The following is a 22,587-nucleotide window of genomic DNA, read 5'->3' as shown; positions in this document are numbered from 1 at the left end:
TAAAGAAGCTAAAAAATGTATAGAATGGCAAGAAGCTATGCAAAATGAACTTAATGCCCTTAAAAAGGCTAGAAGTTGGGATTTCCAAACTCTACCCATAGGAAAGAAAACTATAGGATGTCGATGGGTTTTTAAGGTTAAAACTAAGAGCGACGGATCTCTGGAAAAGTATAAAGCTCGCTTAGTTGCTAAATGATATGGGCAAGAGTATGAAATTGATTATGAAAAAACATTTGCTCCTGTAGCCCAAATGGTGACAGTTAGATGTCTTATTACTATTGCATCTATTAAAAATTGGAACATTTTTCAAATGGATGTGAAAAATGTTTTTTTAAATGGTGATCTTAATGAAGAAGTGTATATGGATGCCCCACCAGGTATGAAGATTCCTAAAGATAAAGTTCTTCGTCTTCGAAAGGCCCTTTATGGTTTGAAACAGGCCCCCAAAGCCTGGTATGACAGGTTTACCAGTGTAATGCTGGAAAATGATTTTTCCTCATGTTATACTGACACTGCTCTATTTACTAGAAAATCTAATGCAGGGATTGTGATATTATTACTCTATGTTGATGACATGTTAATTACAGGTGATGATGTTCAAGGAGTCAAGGGTATTAAGTCCGTCTTGACTTCAAAATTTGAGATGTCAGATTTGGGTTTTCTGACATATTTTCTTGGAATTGAGGTTGCCTATTCGCAACGTGGTTATTTCCTATCTCAGTCTAAACTTGCTTGTGAGATTATTGACAGATCAGGAATTTCTGATGACAAAGTATGCGAAACTCCTGAAGTCGTGGGATCAAAAATGAAGATTGACGACGGTGTTCCTCTAACCGATCCTACTCCTTACAGGCAATTGTTAGGTTCTTTAATGTACCTTAGCATTACTCGACCTGATTTGTCACATGCTATACATATCGCCAGTCAGTTTCAGCACGCTCCTACAACCGTTCATATGAGTGCAGTCCTTCGCATCATCAGATATTTGAAGGGAACAATGAATAAGGGAGTATTTCTATCTTCTTCTTCTGAATTAAAATTACTTGCTTATACTGACTCAGATTGGGGAGGTGACCCTAGTAACCGTCACTCCACCACTGGATTTTGTGTTTTCTTAGGTGAGTCTTTGATCTCATGGCGATATAAAAAGCAACAAAAGGTCTCTCTGTCATCCACTGAAGCCGAATATAGAGCCATGGCATCTACCACCATGGAAATTGTATGGATTCGACGCCTTTTGGAAGATATGGGAGTGTTTATCAGAGAACCAACAAAGCTATGCTGTGACAATAAAAGTGCAATTTATATTGCCAAGAACCACATCTTTCACGAGCGAACAAAGCATATAGAGATCGACTGTCATTATGTCAGAGAAGAATACTTGAAGGCCATTGATCTACCATACGTGACATTTGAGTATCAACTTGCAGACTTCTTCACAAAAGCTCTATGTTCGCCCAGATTTCATTTCTTTCTTAACAAACTTGCGGTTATCACACCGTAAGTTTGAGGGGGGGTGTTAAAATGTATCTCCAAAAATCACTGTTGTAAGTATAAATATATATACTTATATACATAGAGATACATATACATATAATATATTATATGTATATGTATCTCTATATATATAAATATATATATTTATATACCTTTTTCTATTTTCTTACCTGAAAAGGGTATTCTTGTAATTTCCTATCTTTCGCATATTCCATTTGGAATATGTTGTATTTTTTCTCTTTTATTTTCTTTTGTACTTTTTTTTATTTTTTCATTTATTTTTTTCTTATTTCTTTTAAGGTGCTTTGTGTAATAACTGCAAAATTTTCCATTTAAAATTTTAATGTTTTATGCGTAAAATAGGTTGAATTGGGCACGGATCCAAGTTTCGGATCCAGAACCATACTTAAGTGATACCCTTATACATATAAACCTATTAAATATCTATATATACGTGAATAAGAAAATAAATAATATATATATATAAATAGATTATTAGGTGGGATTTGGACCCAACTATGGGTCCACATCTTTAAATAAGACCCGAATCCAACACGTGGTTGGATCCCGAGTGCGGGTCGCGGGTCGGACCCGGACCCGACCCACACCTTGTAAAAAGGGAAAACAGGAACAGGGTTAAAAAGGAGGGGCAACCCGATAAAAAAAAAAAAAACAACAAAAGGGGGGAAAAACCCCTCCCCCGATAAATCACCTGTTAGGGTTCAATGGAACCCTAACATGCAAGGAGTCTGGGAGTTGGGGGAGATCGCAGCCGCCGGGGGAAGGAGCTTCCTTCCTTTTCGGGTGGCCACCCTCCTACAAAAGGGGACCCCCGAACCTCTTTCTCTCTCAATCCCACTCTCTCTTTCTTTCTCTCTCTCTCTCGTTCGAATCGCCTCCGAGCTCGGGCCTGTTGTTCGAAACATTTGCCGGGAGAAGCCGACCGACCCCCCTCTCGTGGATGCTGCAACACCCTCGCCGGATAATGGTAGGGTTTCTGTGATTTTGTTTCAGGTTACTCATGGGTTGGTGGGGTGCGGGTTGTCTAAAACCCAAATCGACTGATTTAAAGGGGGGTTTTGTTGCCAGACAGTTAATAAGATCGGAGATTGGGGGAGACTGTTTTGTTTTTAACGGATTGGGTGTTTTGCTTGAAGATTTATCCTTCATTCTCGGATTAGCTACTTTGACCGAGATTTAGATGGAAAAATCTATCTCCTTTTTAATCGAAAACCCTAGTTTGAATTAGGTTTTTCTTGACCTTGGTATTGAAAGCCCTAACTAAGAGTCTGTGGGTCTTTTGCAATCCTTTCAAGTCTCAAATGTGTATGACTGTTTCAAATGAGGTCTGATATTGCGTTGAATCATAGCTGAAATCATTTTGGATACTTGAATAATGAATACCGCATGCCTTCAATTAATAGTTTCTTTACGGGTAGCATTAATGTCTTACTACTGTGTGTACGGATATGTGTAGGAGTTATTGAGTTTACTAATTTAACTTGTGGGAGAACCTAACAGATAGCTGCTTTTGTTTTTGGGTCCAGCCGAGTATCTTGATCACACCATGGAGGAATGTTTAGCTGTTGGTTGTTCTTTTTTTTGTTTTTGTTCAGCATAATACAACATACTGTATTTAATGAACTGAAATGTTAAATGATACTTAAATTTAGATGGCTGAACAGTGTCTAGTTCGATTATTGGTTTCTTGTGTAACTCAACATGCTATGCTATACTTAGTACGGTAATTGGCTGAACCGATAGTTATTGTACATGCTATATTTTAGTGAACTGTAGTGTTAAATGATACTTAAACTAATATGGCTGAACAATGTCTAGTTGGATTTATTGGTTTCTTGCGTAACTCAACATGCTATGCTATACTTAGTACGATAATTGGCTGATCCGATAGCTATTGTACATGCTGTATTTTAGTGAACTGTAATGCTAAATGATACTTAAATTAATATGGCTGAACAGTGTCTAGTTGGATTTATTGGTCTATTGCGTAACCCAGCATGCTATGCTATACTTAATTATTCAAAAAAAAAATATACATTGTAATGATTGGGTGATCTAGTACCTTGAATTTCCTGTGGTGTATAACTGAGATAGGCAAAATAGGATTACAGACTCTATTAATTTCGGCCTGCCTTGTGATGCACATCAAAAGGTTATGTTTTGGCATATTGGCTATAAACACTGCATATGTTAGTTTCAACAATTGTAAATACTTCAAGATCTTTAGGGGATGCATACTTCCCTTTTTACATGTTGTAAATAGTATGCATAGGAATCTTACGTTCCTATAAATGAATTATCCATAGTGGTTTGTGAATGTGCCAATCATCATGTTAGTAAATTTTATCACCATTGGTCCTTATAAAGGGCCGAACTAAGTTAATGATCATGCAAGTCAAAGAGAGTTGTAATCACTCTTTTAGTTTAAGAAATCCATGGTAGTGATTGATGAATAAGAGTAAATTTTCATTTATGTGTAATTGTTTGTGGATTAAGGCTGGCAGGTGAACCACCAAGCCTGGTACTTGCAGGCTTTACCTTGGCACTCAAGTTAAAAAGGTTAATACCCACATAAATTTTAACATTCGTGCTTGACTGGTTTAAAGGCACCGTAGCACTTTGGGTGGGTTATGAAATCAATATGACAAAGGATTGAGACGACTCTATACCCTGGGTAAATTGACTAAGGGTGGGAATTCTACTGCCATGGTAGTAGAAGGAAGTTGGAGAAATGCCCTGTACTTCGGGAAATAAATTAAATGAAAAGATTAACCCACCCAGTTCTTGGGCTTACCTTAGAGAGGGTAAGTGGTACAAAACTCTGGGGACACGTGTTTTGGTTTCGAGCGTAAAGCGACTCGTTGGTCCCAGTCCTCAGAGTTGGGGGACCCAGACTACCAATTTATCCTAGGTGGTAGTTCTTTTGTTCTTCTGCAGAAGTGAGGGATGCATCCTGTTTTGGTTTTGGCCTTTGGGAGTTTCTCTCGGTCACTGGCCGCTCCCTTGGGATTTCAGTCACAGTTAGAGTGTTCGGGTTAATAAAACAACCCTGAATAATATACCCCCGGACATTCTCTTCTGTGATGGTTGCCTTGGCCCGTGTGTACCCGCGGGATAAGAGAAGATAAACACTAACTAGAACAGTTAGGTATCACTGTATGGGAGTCATTAAAGAGACAATTGCTTACTCTTCCATCATGTTTTATATTCGTTGCTTATGTTGAAACGACATCCTAAATTGTGTATTTATTAGTTAATTGAACTCATATTATGGATGTTGTTCATGTTAGTGTAAGTTCTGCTTGAATTGCTTAATACCTTACTTAATTGTTGTAGTTGCATAAAATGCTTCTTGTGCTTAAGTATAATTGTTACATAATCTACCTTTCTATTCAGATATATGTCTATGATTGCTATTGCATCGAAATCCTTATGTGGTTATGTTTAGACTGTAATTCAAACACGACACCCACATCACACTTGACACATGATCTACTTGCAAGAATAATTACAGTTTTCCTACTTAGACGTGGTAGTCTAATTCCTATAATTTCTATTATTTTCAGGAGAAGAGTAGTTCTATGAGCGATGCGGGATGAGGCGCTGACCGAGACTTGATCCATTGTTCCCTGGCGGTTCTGCTTACTTTCAGATTGAGATTTTTGTTTTGAGACTAAATGTGAAAACTTTGATGTTGGATTTTATTATTATTGAAGTGGAAATAAATGGTGTGGTTTGCTTTTACCTTCCTGTATCGTTCTGAAATGCTTAACCCGAGAATTATTAGTTGTTTCCGCTTGAAAAAAAAAATCCCTAAAAATTTGGGTTAAATTTCGGGGCGTTACACTTTGGGGGTCCCCCAATAGAGTCGTTGGGGGGCCCCCAACGGTCACAAATGTGATCGTTGGGGGCTCCCCAACGACTCCTTTTGGAGCCCCCCTTTGCACCTCTTGGCTCTTGTATAAATAGGGGTGTTCCCCCTTGTTATTCTCAAGCTTGAGAGTCTCAAGCATTTACTCTTTTCCTATAAAATACATGCCTTAAGTGCATGTTTGCTACTTTTACGCTTTTTGCGTATTTTGTTGTGAGAGTGCCTTCGTGCACATCTTTTATAAAGTATTTATGCTTGTATGTGTATTGTCTCTTCATAGACAATTTCACAATCTGATGCAGGTATCATTATTCTCCTTCTTTATGTGGATGATATGATCATCACCGAAGGTGACAAACAGGGAGTTGCTGATATCAAAAGTCTTCTTAAAACTCATTTTGAAATGTCTGACTTAGGATTATTAAGATATTTTTTAGGAATTGAAATTGCTTACTCCCGTCGTGGGCATTTGATATCTCAATCTAAATTTGCTTTTGATATTGTTTTCAGGTCTGGCATTACAGATGATAAGAAAGTGGACACTCCAGAAGTAGTCAATGTTAAAATAAAAATTGATGATGGAAAACTTCTTGATGATCCTGCTCCGTTCAGACAGCTTGTTGGAGTGTTTTCCTATCTCTCCATTACTAGACCAGACATAGCACATGTTGTACACACAGCTAGTCAATTCCAGCATGCTCCTACTTCTGTTCATATGGGAGCTATTTTTCATATTATTAGATATTTAAAAAGTTCTCTCTTACGAGGCCTCTTCTTGTCTGTATCATCATCTTTAGATTTAATTGCTTATACTGATGCTGACTGGGGAGGTGATCCTAATAATAAGCACTTAACCACTGGTTTTTTGTATATTTTTAGGTGAATCTCTAATATTGTGGAGGTGCAAGAAGCAGCAGAAAGTTTCTCTTTCCTTCACTGAAGCTAAATATTGAGTCATGGTGACCACCACAATGAAAGTTGTTTGGCTCAGATGACTGCTTGCTGATATGGGAGCTGAAGCAACACAAGCCTCACGAATGTGTTGTGACAACAAGAATGCAATCTACATTGCAAGCAACCGGACTTTCCATGAGCGCACCAAACACATTGAAATGGATTGTCACTATGTCAGAGAGGAATACTTACATGGCACTCATATGTTACATCAGAATATCAATTAGCAGATTTCTTCACCAAACCTCTTGCAGCTCCTACATTTCACTTTCTCTTAGACAAACTTTCGCTCATTGTAAGTTGTACCATAAGTTTGAGGGGGAGTGTTAAAATGTAACCAATATAATATATATATTTATATATAATAATATTATTATATTATATTATTATTATATATAAAAATATTTTTCTTTTTCTTTTTCTTAACTTTTTTTTCTTTTGTTATTTTTGGGTCTCTAGTTCACATGGAACTAGACCCAACTTTATTAGTCAAGTCTTAGTCAAGACTTGACTAATAAAGAGTCGTTGGCAATGACACTTTTAGGAGTCCTCTTCTCCCCTCTTCACTTTGTGTATATATAGGGGTGCATCCTCTAATGTAATGTGTGACTTCTACTCATATTATGAATAAAATCCCTTATTTCATTCTTGCCTTTTTCCATATTTACCCTTTTATGGGTCTTGCTTAAATTGTCTTTGAGATACTTCACTTGTGTGATTCAAGTGCTTTCGTGGAAGTGCACCATTTTATTACATCATCTAGAGGGAAAGGAATAATAGAATTTTCAAAGGCTATTTTTTTGGGAATAGTGGCTCTGTACAAGGTTATCCGACATGTTTTTCTCCTGTGCATCTCTGAGAAGTGTAAAACGGATGAATTTTGACTATTTGAGATATGTCTTTGACTCTTTTGATTGACCTTTCATCCTTGAGAAGCTGACTACTGGTCAACCAACAAGGTCCTTGCTTTGGATCTACTGAATCTCCTTCTTTGGATAAATTTTGCTTTCCTTACAAAATAATAATAAAAAAATTGCACCCGAAATGTATAGTTGGTGCCACCATGCTTGACGGGAATCAACTGAATGGAGTCATTTTTATCCATATTGAACCAAAGAACTCAACTGGACTGCCAAACCAGACAAATACGTCAATAGGATATCTTAAAGTCCAAAATCTCCTTGAAACCAAGTTTACTTTGTAACAGCAACTTGGATGACTCCAGCAGTTCTACATGATTGTATGATAAAATGACCCTAACACAAACAAATCAAGGCAACAAAAATTTCAAATTTGAACAAAAGTCAAATTTCTTCAAATCAGTCTCTGTTTGAAAATAGTGGAAAAGGGGTTTATTTCTAAAATCATGGTTTCAGATGTTCTAACAACAGCAATGACCCTAACTCGAACCTAACGCTTTACTGGTCATGCATCCCACTTCTGGACAATGTCAACAGTCAAACACATCCTTCAGCGGCATCATCTATAAAGTTGGACCTCAGCGACAAGCTGACAAAGATAGAATTAATAATAAAAGGTTTTGCACTAACTAAGAAAGACACTTCATGTAACGCCCCAAAATCGTGGACTTGAAACCTTTTGTGAGAAAGGTTGAAAGCTTTGAAATCAATCATTTATCAAAGTTTGAAACAGAAGTTCAGCGGAAGATCAGGTTCAAATAGCAAGTCCCTAGACTTTGGGCTCATTACAACGTAAAAGCAGACTTCCCCTTATAAACCGATTTGCAATTCAAGTACATATTTTATTGAAATGAAAAGAAGAACCACGTTTTGGTAATACAGTTTTAGAAATCTAGAGTTCTAATCAGAAGAGATGTTTTCAAAGAAACTTTATACCACATCTATCAAAAGGGTCCCCATGAGCGCAACGTCGGGAAAGGGCATTATCTTGAATGCATCGCGTCATCGTGTCATCGCAAGCTGTCTCAACCTGTTCACCACCTGCCCATGAAATGGGTCAGTCTCACAACAGACTAATAGGGGTGCAAAAGACAAGAAAGAACAAAGGCTGCAATAAGCAAGATAAACGCTAGCTCAAGCAGGGAAAAGCAAGACTAGCAGAACTAACAAAAGTATTGTGGAGTGAGCAAAGCTCTAGTAAAGTAAATAGCTATTTACAAGAGCAGTGAGAACCATAGTACTAAACAAGTCACTATAGCACTCCAACAGATACTATAGGTGAAGAGTAACTAACTCTATCCACCAGTCAAGCAAAGCAATTGCATAAGACAAGCATTCATAATGACGCTCATAATACATATACAAGTATCATTGGATGGCTCAGTCTATTGGCAAATAGCTACATTAATTTTAAGGCACAAGTTATTGCATCATAAGCAATTAATAAGCTACGCAGGATAAGCATTTAACTAGTATGAGAAGCTAGTTAATACTAAGCAAGGAACTGCGTAAGCAGTTTAACCAACTAGAGTAACGCCTCGATAGGCGTACATAGCTCAACAAGTAGCGTACCGAACTACCGAGCTAACAAGCAAGCAATCAGTTCACGTCACAACACGCATATCTCGTGATCATGTGTATAAGTTATATCTTGTTTCATTATGAGCAGGCCGTTGTGGGTACGCACAAGGCAAAACGTAGAAACAACCGAGATCGATTCGGGGGTCTATTATGCTATGTATTTTATTATACCCCGAATGACTGACTGAGTCCGCTCCTAAGGGGACGGCCAGTGACCAAGAGAGTAAATCCCCAAAGGCAAAACAAAGGCCCAATGGATGCGCATCCGAACTTCTGCAGAAGTGGCCTGAAGGATTTCCCCTAACCTCCGATGATGGGGGAAGTCGGATCTTTGCCTGAGATTGCCATTAATGATTGTCCATCGGAGTTTTGTACCATCCATCCTCTCTCTTGATGAACTGTCCCGAATGAGCACGACGGAGGGTTTTCTTAACCGTCGTCTCATTCTACATGCTCTGGTCTTTCAACCCAATCGAGCATCTTGCCTGTGAAGGCGCATGACCGTTATCTAGGTGAATTATACGCGCCATTGCGCGTTCGAGGCAACCACACATTTCTCATCCTACTCACCGCAGTACGCAACGTACCTATTCAAATGTACAACCACGATGAAAAGGGTCAATCCGTAGTGAGGGTAAAAACATCACTCTTGTGATCTCAAACACATGTCATTGCATGTTCGAGGCAGACATAGACCTCTCATCCTACTCATCGTAGTACGCAATGTACCTGTTCAAAAGTACAACCACGATGAGAGGGGCATGGATCTCTCGCAGGAAATCCCAACACTTCTACTTTACAGAAGTCTACAGTGAACTCATTCAAGTTCCAACTTATCGTGCTCAGGTCCTTTAGACAATCGCAATCATTCTGCCTATTAGGCGAATATCAACATAACAGGATTTACCTAATGTGTCAACACACGTTTAGAGGTTACTACAGACCTTTCGTCCTGCTCTTCGTAATCCAAACATACCGTACGTGACTAAGAGTACAACTACAAGAGGAGGAACATGGATTCCTCGTAAGAAATCTAACAATACCTTTACGAAGGAAGGAAGGCGCTACTATCTTGGTTGAACCAGAAAATCCTAGAAACTAGGTCTTGCATCAGGAGTGATGTAACGTCGATCTAGCAATGGCGCAAGTACCTTGCTAGGGTCCCCGCCTTACTCGTGCACAGGCTCCTAAACAAGGTTATCTGAGTTGTAGCGGATAGGCAAATTGAGGTTGTGACACACCTTTCTTAAATACATCGGTTTGAGAGATTCAGCTGCTATCTCTGCTTTACGAAGCTATATATCTTGAAAATAGGTTTGCACCTAAGACGATGTTTTTGGAGAACCGAAGTGCATAAGTGTGTGTTGTGGCTTGTAAGACCAGTGAAACGATATACACTATATACTCGAAGTTGCACTCAGGGAGTGCAAGCTGACAAGGGACAAACTCGTACACATACTAATACAATGGCAAATCGAGGGACAAGACTCGATGGGCGAAGCTGCACCGCGAGGGTAGAACGCTAGAGCTGCGCACTAGGTATGAGATCATACCTCGATCATCGTAACGCACAAGCAGGCAACTACGTAAGCAACTTGTGAGGTATGAGATCCTATACTGACTACGCAAGTGTAAAGGACGACTCACGAAGCATGGGGTTGCATCTCGATTAAACGATATGCGTAAGCAAGTAAAGAAGCATGCGACAGAGAATACATACACGAGCAAAGCATATGCACGAAGTGCGGCAACAAGGTAAAGACGAACACATACAAAAGGTAAGTGCAAGAGTAAGCACGACAGTGTAATGAAATAAGCGGAAGAAACCAAGAATACTAAAGCATTCACTATGTCCCACACGGACAAGTGCAACAAGCACAAGAGAGAAAATCCACTAAGGGATATACAAAGGGCCTTATAAAAAGGCTACACACATGAAAAATAATATCACTATTATTGAAGAGGAGCTCTCAAGAGCAATACAACATACATGGGGGGTTCCCCCTATTTATAAGAAGAGGAGACCAAAGGGGCTCACAATAGAGTCGTTGGGAGCCCCCAACGGTCACATATGTGACCGTTGGGGGCCCCAACGACTCCATTGTGGGGCCCCTTTTCGGTATCCAAAAAATACAAAAATAAAATTAAAAAGAAAAATAAAAAATAGTGAAATACGAGAAATAAAATAAGTACCCCTATGGGGTACTTTGTGAAATGACCATAATACCCCTATCAGGTATTATGGTATTATTACATATGTTTTAACACCCCCCCTCAAACTTTACGGGGGAATGACCGAAAGTTTGCCAAGGAGGAACAAGAAGCGAGGAGCAGGCAGGGCTTTGGTGAAGAAATCGGCAAGTTGATATTCTGAAGTGACATATGGCAGTGTTACTGTCCCACGAAGATATTCATCACGTACATAATGACAGTCCATTTCAATATGTTTCGTCCTCTCATGGAAAGTTTGGTTGCTGGCAATGTAGATAGCACTTTTGTTGTCGCAACAAAGCTTCGAAGCCCCGGTAATTTCGACTCCCATATCTTGAAGAAGACTTCGAAGCCACACCAGCTCCATTGTAGTGGTTGCCATAGCCCTGTATTCTGCTTCAGTAGAAGACAATGAGACTTTCTGCTGTTTCTTGCACCTCCAAGCAATTAGCGAATCTCCTAGGAACACACAAAAGCCAGTAGTTGAGATTCGATCATTTGGGTTTCCTCCCCAGTCAGCATCAGTATAAGCTAGTAAATCTAAGGAAGAGATTGAGGATAGGAATAGCCCTTTAGTCAAAGTATTTTTAATATAACGAATGATCCGGAGCACAGCACTCATATGCACAGATGTAGGAGCATGCTGAAATTGGCTTGCAGAGTGCACAGCATGAGCAATATCGGGCCTGGTGATAGTCAGATAGGTGAGGGAGCCTAAGAGTTGCCTGTAGGGCGTAGGATCGTCCAGCAGAACTCCATCCTCCATTCGTAGTTTAGCATTGATAACCTCGGGAGTCTCCACCTTTTTATCATCTGAAATCCCAAATTTGGAGCATATGTCTGCAGCAAGCTTCATCTGTGACAGTATATACCCTCGAGGAGAGTATGCAACTTCTATACCAAGAAAGTACCTGAGGAAACCCAGATCAGACATATCAAAATTATGTTTTAACATATCTTTAACTTTAAGAATACTGCTTTCATCATTGCCAGTGATGATCATATCATCAACATAAAGCAGAAGGATGATGATACTATTACCTGCATTTTTAATAAAAAGAGCAGTGTCAGTATAACATGAGCGAAATCCCAATTGTAACATGATAGCACTAAATCTATCATACCAAGCCTTAGGGGCTTGTTTAAGACCATATAAGGCTTTTAATAACCGAAGGGTTTGACCTTGGTTAACACTGATTCCCGGCGGAGGGTCCATATATACTTCTTCATTCAACTGACCATTAAGAAAGGCATTTTTAACATCTAATTGGAATATAGGCCATTTCTTAGATGATGCTACCGCAATTAAAGTTCTAACGCTTGTCATGCGAGCCACGGGAGCAAAAGTCTCCTCATAATCGATGCCATATTCTTGTGAGTATCCCTTAGCAACTAATCTAGCTTTATAGCGCTCTAGGGAACCATCACTTTTTGTTTTGACTTTGTAGACCCATCGACATCCTATAGCTTTCTTATTTGGAGGAAGGTGAACTATTTCCCAAGTTTTAGCTTTATTTAAAGCATCTAGTTCAACTTTCATTGCTTCAACCCAATGAGGTATACTTTTTGCTTGATTATAATGGGAGGGTTCATAGTAAGAATGCAAGGCTATTAGACAAGCTCTATATTTAGGTGAAAGAGTTTCATATGAGACAAACCTATTAGGTGGAATTGATTCTCTAGAAGAACGCCTAAGGGAGGTTTCTTCTAGGGGTTCATTAAGCCGCAAGAATTTTTCTAAAGCACTAATAGGTTGGGCTTCCTCACGCCGAGTGTATACTTGGAGATTGTCACCATTAGTTGGTGATACATCATCATCATGAGAATCATGAGTATTTTCTAAAATTTCCGGATGACTCAAAGAGTCATCATATGAATCTTCTAAAAGATCATTGATAAACATATAATCAATTTCATTTGATTTTTCCAATATGTCAAATCCATTTTCATCTTCTAAAAAGGTTACATCTTTGGAGACAAATAACTTATTGTTTTTATGATCAAAGCATCTATAGCCTTTTTGATTTTCACCATATCCTAAAAATACACATTCTATTGCTTTAGGTGACAATTTATCTCTTTTATGTGAAAGAACAAAGCATTTACACCCAAAAATCCGAAGACGATTGTAGTCGAGTGTCATATTAAAAAGTTTTTCATAAGGAGAGATATTATTCAATTTTGAAGATGGCATCCTATTGATTAAATAGGTGGAGGTTAACACGGCTTCGGCCCAAAAAATTTTAGGAATATTTTTAGAAATGAGTAAGGATCTAGTGGTTTCCAAAATATGCCTATGTTTTCTTTCCGCTAGACCGTTTTGTTGAGGAGTTCTTGGGCAAGATTTTTGATGACAAATGCCATGTTGTTTTAGATATGCTTGAAAATCATTTGATAAGTACTCTCCACCCGAATCGGATCTAAGAATGGATATTTGACTTTTAAATTGATTTTGAATTTTTGCATGGAATTCTTTAAAGAAGTTAAAAACTTCCGATTTAAAGTTAAGAAAATAAATCCATACATATCTAGTATAATCATCAATAAAAGTAACATAATATGAATAACCACCTTTAGATAGAACCGGAGATGGCCCCCAAACATCGGAATGCACCAATTCAAAAGGTCTTGTTGTCACAAAGGATCTAATAGGAAAAGGAGTAGACTTCATTTTGCCAAAAATGCAATCTTTGCAATTGATATCTTTTTCTTTACAAAACTTGTGACCAAAAGGAAAAAGATACATTTTAGAGAAACTTGGATGTCCAAGCCTTTTATGCCAAGTTTCAATATTTTTGTCTTGGACATAAGTACAAAATGAGGTATTTGAAAGCATTAAATTATCCATAAAATAAAGGTCTCCCTTCCTATGGCCTTGCCCAATCCGCTTCCCGGACCGGAGATCCTGCACAAAGCACCCTTGGGATGAGAAAGATATTTCACATCCATGGTCGGCTATTTGAGAAACGGAAAAGAGGTTAAGATTTAATTTTGGAACTATTCTAACTTTTGGAACAAGGAAATTTTGAACATTTTTAGAATCAAGAGTTCCAACACCATTTATTTTGAGAAAAGTTCCATCGGCCGTAGAGACACAAGACATTTTTGAATTGGTGTGCACATTGGTTAATGCATTTTCATGAGGGGTCATGTGAAAAGAAGCTCCGGAATCTAAAATCCAAGAGTACGTACCGGGAGGTGATGATGAGGCAATGGCGACACCGGAGGTGGAAGAAGTGACCTTTAAAATTTGTTGAAGAGCCAAGGAGATTTGTCCAAGAGTGTCTTTGAGATCCCCGTTCTTGCCGTCTTCTTCTTTGGTGGTGGATTCTTCAACGGAAGCCACCTTTGGCTTGAATGCCCCATTTAGCTTTGGGCAAACGGGTTTAATATGTCCCGGCTCATAACAATGGTGACATATAATCATTTTTCTTCCACCACTCCCTTGCTTACCAAAATGAGGTGGTTTATATGTTTTAACATGATTGCCGGGTTTAGATACGGCAAGAACTTCCTCTATGCTTTTACCCATGCTATGCCTAGTCTCTTCTTGAGTAATCTCGGCAATAGCTTCTTCTAAGGGAGGAAACGTGGATCTATGGAGAAGTGAGGATCTCACTTGTTCAAATTCGGGACGAAGCCCAAATAAAAATTGAAACAATCTATCTTGTTCTATTTGTTTTTGTCTTAGAACCACATCCTCCATAGATACCCATTTAGGCTCTAAAAGAGCCAATTCATCCCACAAAGGATTTAGAGCACTATAGTAATCTTGTATGCTCATGTCACCTTGTTTTGTGGTTCTTACTTTTTCTTGCAAGAAATAAGCTCTTGCAAGATCCTTTTGGGTAAACATACCCTTCATAAAAAACCAAGCTTCATTTGCCCGGCGGAATTTTGCAATATTTGCACATACCTTAAGTTCGACATTATTCATAAACCATGCTAGGATTTTTGCATGGTTGCTCTCCCAATCTTCCATTTGATGATTATAATCTTCAATGGCCTTGAGACGAGCATCGCCTTCAAGTGCTTTCTCTTGATCTCCTTCCATCTTTGTGAGCTTAAGTTGGGGTTCCGGAACGGTTCCCATTACATAACCCCAAAGCTTCTTGCCTTTGAGATTATTCTCCATTGCGGATGCCCACATCATGTAATTTTTTCCATTGAGTTTGAATGATAGATCGATCTTGACTTCCATTGCTACACAATGAAGATGTGAGAAAGAAAGGAAGTAGAGAGAGACAAGATTTTACCTTTAGAAGATCTTATGGCTTTGATACCATGTAATGAAATAAGCGGAAGAAACCAAGAATGCTAAAGCATTCACTATGTCCCACACGGACAAGTGCAACAAGCACAAGAGAGAAAATCCACTAAGGGATATACAAAGGGCCTTATAAAAAGGCTACACACATGAAAAATAATATCACTATTATTGAAGAGGAGCTCTCAAGAGCAATACAACATACATGGGGGGTTCCCCCTATTTATAAGAAGAGGAGACCAAAGGGGCTCCCAATAGAGTCGTTGGGAGCCCCCAACGGTCACATATGTGACCGTTGGGGGCCCCAACGACTCCATTGTGGGGCCCCTTTTCGGTATCCAAAAAATACAAAAATAAAATTAAAAAGAAAAATAAAAAATAGTGAAATACGAGAAATAAAATAAGTACCCCTATGGGGTACTTTGTGAAATGACCATAATACCCCTATCGGGTATTATGGTATTATTACATATGTTTTAACAGACAGCACAGGAAAGTAAAGTACAGAGAGTAAAGCAGAAGCAAGGCCATGGCGCATAAAGCGTGGGGCAACAAGTAAATGCAAGAAAGTAAAGTGCAAGAACGTAAAGGAGGACCAGGATTTGCATCCTGGAGGACAAGGCAGACATAAGCAAGTAAATGTCAGGGCGCAAAGCGCGGGACAGCAAGAAAGTAAAGTGCGAAAAAGTAAAGAGGACAAGAATCGCGAAACCGCGTCCTTGAGTTAAAAGATATGGAATGTAAAGACAGAAATGAAAAGCCCAGGCACATATAGCGCGGCGGCGACAGAAAAGAAAGTGCGAGAAAGTAAAGAGGACAAGGATCGCGAAACCGCATCCTTGAAGGTAAAGACATACGTATATATATTATATGTATACATATATCATCCTCTTTTAGTTATCTTTTCTTATTTTAGCATTTATCCGTTCATTGTCCTTTCATGCAAGAATCCCCTACCTTAAGGGGTTGCGGGTCCTCGTACGCATGCAGCGTAGGCAAACAAGAGCTCGAGCCGCAGAGGGCGAGCTAGATCCATCGTTCAACCTGGAAAGCTTAGAACATTAGTATATGTCGTAAAATAAACAAGAAGCAATAAAGGCAACAAGGCCTCCTGCCTGCAAAAGGCAGATGCAGGAACTCTGCATCCTGCAGACAAGGGTGCCAGAGGCAGGGGCCTCAGCCCTGCTTGGCAAAAACAGCAGAGGCAGGGAGCAGGAGTTCCCTGTCTGCGAGCACAAAGAAAGGCAGGGGAGGGAGCAGAGGCTCCCCGCCACAACTGCCGCAACAAGGCAGAGGGGGACACCCCCTGTCAGAACACGAGACAGGGGCGCAGCCCCCTGCTGGGAACGAAACAGGCAGGGGCTCTGCCCTTGCCGGCAGCAAAAACAAGGCAAGGGGGCAAAGCCCCTTGCCGGAGAACAACAGAGATGCAGGGGGTAAGCCCCTGCTCGAAAACAGGAAAGCTGGGGGGGGGGGGGCTTCGCCCCCTGCAGGCAGGCACAAGGACAGGGGGACAGAGCCTCCTGCCGAGACAGAAAGAGACAGGGGGTGGAGCCCCCTACCGACGAGAGGCGATGACAGGGGGGGTTAACCCCCTGCCGACAAGAGGTGACGACAGGGGGCTTAGCTCCCCCCCCTGTCGATCAACCCCAAAAAAGGAAGGCAGGGGGGTTAACCCCCTGCTGACAAGAGGTGACGACAGGGGGCTCAGCCCCCCTGTCGACCAACCCCAAAAGGAAGGCAGGTGGTTAACCCCCTGCCGACAAGAGGTGACGACAGGGGGCTCAGCCCCCCTGTCGACCAACCCAACACAGAAGAGAAGGAGAGGGGAGAGTTTTACCTCGAACGACCACGGCAATGGGAGAAGTCGCTGGCGAGCGACTTCGAAATGCGAGCACAGACAAGAGCAGCAGCGGACGTCGGCTGAGCTACCTCAGCAAGGGTGGCGATGGTCGGGAACAGGGGAAAAAATGGCGGCTGGAGGCCGTCAACACGGTCGTCGATCACAGCAGAGAAGAGGGAGAAGGGCGGACGATGGCAAAGAAACCTCGCTCGATGGGCGAAAAGGGGTCGAGGAGAGGATGGCCTCGGGGTTACCCGTGTCAGCCTCTAATGAAGGGGGGTGTTTGCCGAGGTGGGTGCTGGAGGACACAAAGAGGAGGGAGTGACAGGGCCTCACACCGACGAAGGGGACATCGACGAAGTCGCCGATGGCTAAAAGGATGTCGATGACTTCGGTCGTTGGCAGCAGCAAAGATGGAGGGTTGTCGGCAGCTTCGGCATCTGGAACAAGGGTTGCCGCAAGTGAAGATTGCCGACACGACTGTTGGCAGCCTCGATCGTCGATGGCAGCAGAAAGGGAGACAGAGAGGGGAGTGCTTGCGACATCGGGGGGGTCTGCCAGACTGAGAGAGGAGGCGAACAGGTGATCGGCGGGGAGTCGCCGGCGCTCGGTGGCCGCAGGGAGGATCGCTGGTCGTCGAGGAGGCCTGCCGGACTGAGCTGCTCGTCGGCGTCTCCAATCGCCGGCGGCGGCCTGAGGGAGACGGAGCAGATGAGAGAGAAGGGGCGAGGGTCCCGAGATGCCTGCGTCTTTTAAAAGACGCAGGTTCTCGAGGCTTCGAGAACCCGGGTCCGGTTTAGGCTCGGGTCCGGTTCGGACCCGGATCCGGGCTCTATACAGCGGTCCAAACCCCGACACGTGTCTGACACGAGTCGGACGCAAAAATTTTTTTTTTACACCGGCGTTACACTTCAACTTCTTACTAACCAATTTACAATGACATCAAATAGATAATAACACTTTAAATTTTGGATCCATGTGTGCAGGAATAACTGAATCCTCTGATTTCAGATAACGGCATTGCAATTCTAGACTACCACAGAACACAAACAGGAATGCAGACAAATAACAAGACAATGGTTACCTAGACGGTTGTTGCCTTCTTGTTCGCTTCAAGTTGGTTGCCTGCACATGTTCGGACAAAAGTATCATCATCAATGCCCATAAATAATGCACACAGTGGTGCATGGAAAGCCAAGTTCATATCAATTCCATAAACCCAAGTCCATTATGATGCTTATAAACGCAGTAACCTAGCTTCATTATAGAAAAGGGTCAAGCAAATGTGAAACTTTTAATTTCACGATTTAAGATATGCTGCAACTTTTAATTTCACGATTTAAGATATGAAATACATGTCACCGATCAAGGAAGGACAGAATGAAAAGTGAGGTCTATGTCCTCGAAGTGTCAAGAGTGTTTCAATCTCGGGCAGTAGAAGTAACATAGCACATGAATGCAATACTAGAATTGCAATAACATAAGCTTTCCTCTCGCTGAATTATCCAATGGCAACGCACTTTAAACTGAACTTATAACTGTCCGCATTTTCCTTCGTTTTCCTCCTTTAAATAATCCCTCAATGTCCATCAATTGCCAACTAAATCTCCATACTCCTGCGACATTAGCAAGAGAAGGGGGAAGAAGGATAATAATAATAATAATAATAATAATAATAATAATAATATAACCCGAAAGAGTGGGTAAAATAACTAGACAACGACCACAACTTGGATTTTCTATTTAATCCGATATGCAGAAAATGAATTTTGATGGAGAAGACAATTTTAGGACCACGAGACATAGATTCTATCTAGAATGAGACATTAACAATATAAAGTGAAAAAAAAACAAATCTTAGATGCATTATAACATCACAAATCCTGAGTCGGCTGATTGTGAAGTAAAACAATTAGTCAAGACGTAGATCTCCCTTGCGATCGGGAAAATAAATGAGGGAGAGAAGACGAGACCGTTCACGGTTTCTGCTTCTCTGATTGCTTCTCCCTCGACGTCTTGGCCTTCTGCCCGTTGTTTCCTCCCGTCTCCCACTGCGATCAGATGAAGAAGAGGAAGAAGAAGAATAGAAAACCTCGATTCGCCCCAGAAGAGCCCAGGTTCGGGGATGCTGTGAAGATTTCGTCGATCGGTAGGACCCTTTACGAACAGAAAGAGGGTCGAAATATGACAGGTGACTCGCTTGGTGTCGCACTATGCAGGTCTCTGGTTCGAATCACCCTGCAGGCTCCACTATCACCACCCTTACGGGCTATGTCACATGGGTGCGTGCGGCGCTGGGTGGGCCAACTAGGGTCCGACCCAAACCGGCCCACCCGAAAGCACCCACTTTTTTGTTTTTCGTAAACAAGGTGACGGCGAAAAGGGGGAGGGGGTGGGGGCAGACTTCTCTCTCTCTCTCTCTCTCTCTCTCTCTCTCTCTCTCTCTCTCTCGAGCATGAGGCGACCATGACCCAAGCCTCCCCTTGAGGCAAGCCCACTCGAGGCCTCGCCTGAGCCAGGCTAGCTGGGCCTACGCTGGGGCTGGCTTGCCTTAGTAGGTAAATTTGATCATTATTTAAAATATATGACTTTTCCTTTTATCATGCCTTGTCTTCGTCCAATTCTGCAACAATTTCTATATCGTCTCCTAATGGATTTATATGCTTATCCCAACCTAATATATTTTGGATTTTCATTGGATTTATATTTCAAAAACTTAGAGACCATATCATACCATATATCCAATTTGATGTAGAAAGGGATCAACATGAGTCATGAAATATGTAACATGGCTCTTTTCAGTCTTTTTAGTTATAGCATCTAAAGTAAAAATAACAAATGTTGGATTGTCTAACTTGTACTTAACCCAAATGGTATCCATGACACTTGGATGTAGGGAATCCACGGCTAGATAGTTCCAAAATAGGGGAAGGATTTCCTGCTGAAATAGGTATGTCTGAACATTTATTTTGGCTATACACTAAAGTTGTGTTTCAAATTCCAACGTTTCTTTTGTGTTGTGCGAAAAACATGAATACACATGGATAATGGGTCGGATAACAACATTTTGTATTGTAAGACTCAATCAGCCTAACCATATAAGTGTTTTACGGTGTTTATTATGGATTTTAAGTTTGGATATAGTTCTCGGATTGGATCTAAAAACTAAAAAAATGTTTAAAATTTGGGTAATTTGACAAAAAATAAGAATTAATATTTTTTGATATATAAATGCTTCAAACTGGATCTAGGTATAGAAAAAAGTATTTAAATTTTGGGTAATTTGCAAACAAATAAGAATTCATAATTTTTTATATACAAATGCAAAACCCATAAATAAATTATAAACCCCCTAAAATTCAAGAAAATAAATCATAAATAAACCAAAAAACCTTAAACTACAAGAAAAATAAATTATAAATAAGCCATAAAATCCAATAAACCATAATAAAAATATATATAACCCTATTAAAAGAAAAACAACCATAATCAAATACAAGAAAAAACTTAATCAAATTAACTCTAAAAAGTCTTGTTTAAAGAAATTTGATTAAAAGCTCTAATAAAAGAAAATCAAAGAAAAAAAAACTAATCGAATTAACTATAAAAACCCTAATTTAAGAAATTTGATTCAAAGCCTTAATCAAAGAAAAAAACTAATCAAATAAAAGAAACCTAATGAAAAGCACTAATTAAAGATGTTTGATTTAAAGCCTTGATAAAAAAATCAAAGAAAAATTCTAATCAAACTAAATATAAAAGGCCTTAATTAAAAAAAATGATTAAAAGCCCTAATCAAAGAATTTTTTTATTCAGATCCCTAATCAAAGCTCTAATCAAACCCTAATTAGAGAGAAGAAGAAGAAGAAGAAGAAGAAGAGAACTAAAAGAAGGGGAAGAAGAAAGAGTGAGAGACATGGGTGTCGTCGTCGTCGGTGACCTCGCTGCATGGGGGTGAGAGAGAGAGAAAGGAAAGAATAAAAAAGTGAGAGAAAGCAGGGTGTCGTGGTCGGCCGCCGGTGGCCTCTCTTGGCCGCTACACAAGGATGAGAGAGAGAGGAAGGAAAGAATGAGATGGTCGGGGTTAGAACCCCCCTAATCCGCCTGTTTTTTTAAGTCGCTTCTTCATCCCGTTCTCAGCGTAACATAGGGGTGGAATGGTTGGATCAATGAAATAAGGATGCACCGGACGGCGTTCCACACGTCTATCACGTCCATCATTTGTTAGATCCCTATTTTCAGCGGCTGCGCTGTCCGGAAATGGGGGATCAAACAAGCCCTAAGCATTTCTGCATACAAAAACACCAAAGCTCCTATTCTCGTCTGATTCTTCTTGCTTACAACCTCTCCTCGCAACTATGCATGGTTAATAAGGTGACTCATGCACTTTAGTCTTTTGATCACACTCAAAATGAATCATCTTGGCAGATATGGGACTCCAAGACTCTTACCATGCTCACCCTATAAAAAAGAACATGCAACATAGATGTGCCACACAGATACAATAATAATATCACAATTAGAACACAAATGCATGCATTTTATATCTCAATTCGCAATGCTTGACAAAACTTGAACTAATGTCAGACTTTATTCTTTGAACACTTAATAAATGAAATAAATCTCTGAAGATAAATAAGAAGCCTTAATTTATTTCTCCAAAATCCACTCTGCTTATCAGGAAGATCCCAGTTCTTGCAGTCCTGTACACCTTTTACTAAGATTTCTTGGCCAAATTAACACTGCATATCCCTGGAAAACATAATCATGTGCCAAATGTTGTAAGAACAGTGTGGGCATATGTTGTAGTGGGCCATGAAGCACTAAAAACCTTCATTGGAGGCATAGAGCTCAAATTGGTGAATGCCCTATATGGAGTGCAACCCCCACCCCCTGCCCGGAAACTCAACAGATAAGCCATTTGAATTTTGATCGGCTACTCAATTAGAACATGCGTTGTGTACCATAACATAACTCATCAGCCTAAAAACCAAAATTTCCATTCAGTGGTAAAAACAGGTTTTGAATTAGTTGAATGCCGCATTACACAATTTCATCAGTGTAGAAACCAAAAATAGAAATGAGAAGGTAAAATCCCACACCTAAATAAAGAGAAAACACAACACACAATATTAACGTGGTTCGTGAACTATCACCTACATCCACAATACTCCACTCAACATATCATATGTGGAGTTTTTCACTATTTAATAATATTACACGGCTATTGACTTATTCGACTTTCTAGATTCTTTTTTTCTTTGTTACATTTGATAAGATTGCTATCTTGATCTCCTTTCATTCTAACCGTATTAGCTCCTCTTGTATTATCAATATTATCTATAAGCTTGGTCTCCATCGTATTAGCTTCACATTTGGCATTGTCGCTAATCTTGGTCTTCATTATATTAGCTCCACATTT

General features: G+C 40.2%; 1 protein-coding gene across 2 annotated transcripts in view; it reads right to left on the bottom strand.

The window, feature by feature from the left end:
* LOC149844330 (vacuolar protein sorting-associated protein 52 A-like) overlaps positions 1-19,381 on the bottom strand; it is a 203,750-nt gene extending 184,369 nt beyond the window's left edge. For both annotated transcript variants that reach the window (XM_090000506.1, XM_090000507.1), the window contains exons 1-2: positions 19,139-19,381; positions 18,250-18,290 (exon numbers count right to left, since the gene is read on the bottom strand). The gene's annotated coding sequence lies outside the window, so the exon portion shown is untranslated. The remainder of the gene's footprint in view (positions 1-18,249; positions 18,291-19,138) is intronic.
* Between the last annotated feature and the right edge of the window lie 3,206 nt (positions 19,382-22,587).

This window comes from Nuphar pumila, chromosome 3, assembly GCF_984573655.1.
Source record: "Nuphar pumila chromosome 3, dmNupPumi1.hap1.1, whole genome shotgun sequence".
Classification (NCBI taxonomy): Eukaryota; Viridiplantae; Streptophyta; class Magnoliopsida; order Nymphaeales; family Nymphaeaceae; genus Nuphar; species Nuphar pumila.
This window is presented reverse-complemented; position numbering and strand designations above follow the sequence as displayed.